This window comes from Myotis brandtii, unplaced genomic scaffold (genome assembly GCF_000412655.1).
Source record: "Myotis brandtii unplaced genomic scaffold, ASM41265v1 scaffold97, whole genome shotgun sequence".
NCBI classification, from domain to species: Eukaryota; Metazoa; Chordata; class Mammalia; order Chiroptera; family Vespertilionidae; genus Myotis; species Myotis brandtii.
In genome coordinates, this window is record NW_005372020.1 from 1338415 (window position 1) to 1339325 (window position 911).

At 67.6% G+C, this 911-nt stretch overlaps 1 protein-coding gene across 1 annotated transcript in view; it reads right to left on the minus strand.

Moving 5' to 3' along the window:
• The window catches only part of LOC102249421 (gamma-glutamyltranspeptidase 1), a gene marked incomplete at its 3' end in the record, with an annotated part of 33110 nt that overhangs the window by 8970 nt on the left and 23229 nt on the right, over positions 1 to 911 (minus strand). The gene's annotated exons all lie outside the window — the stretch shown is intronic.

Here is a 911-nt window from a genome sequence, read left to right on the forward strand (position 1 = left end):
TGTGAGACCGCGGGGAACCGGACACACGCCGTCTCTCCGTCTGCACCTCCAAGGACACACGCCTCTCGTCCCAGGAGACTCAAGCTGCCACCAGCACCTGCCAAGCCCCCAGTGCCGACCCAGGCCACCCTCACACCTGGGCCCTCCCAAAGCCGGGGCCTCTCTCCTCTGGTCCCCATGGGACGTGAGCCCAAACCCCTGCCCCGGTCCCTCTCCATCTGACCATGAAGAGCTCTGTCTCCCAGCTCTGACCTTAGAGGAGCCCATGATTCTACTGGAAGCCGACCCCTGAGCCCTGAGTCCCCCAGGCCCGCCGCCCACCACGCCCTCCCCTCCGCCGGACACGGGCACAGGCAGCCTCCCGCACTCCGCCCGCGGGGACCGGGGTCACCTCAGCTACTCCCAGGCTGGCTCCCAGGTCTGATACCAGCACACGACCCCTCCCGCCTGAAGAAACGCTGCCACAGTCCCATACGACCCCGCTCACCAGGGTCACCCGCAGCCCCCACTGCCAGCCAGGGCCCCACCAGCCTCGCCTCACCTGGCCCATCACTCTCTCCTCCCGTCTCACCCCCGCCTGGCTCGCTCACATCCCCCCCTGCCCCCCCCTCTCCTCTGCCTGTGTTCGCTGACCTCCCCCAGGTCAGGGCTCCGGTCCATTTTCATGCTGACAACTCCCAAGTCCATTCTCTGGCCTGGCCAGCTCCCCCAGGGCCCGATCTGAGGATGGACCCGCCCACTAGAAAAAGGCATCTCAAGCCCGGCCGGTGTGGCTCAGGGGTTGAGCCTCGACCTATGAAGCAGGAGGTCACGGTTCGATTCGCACAACCTCGGCGTACAGGGACGGCCCGCTGACCCGGCCAGGCCTCCGTGCTGAGGGTCCCTTACGGAGGGCGAGGGGGGCTGGGAAG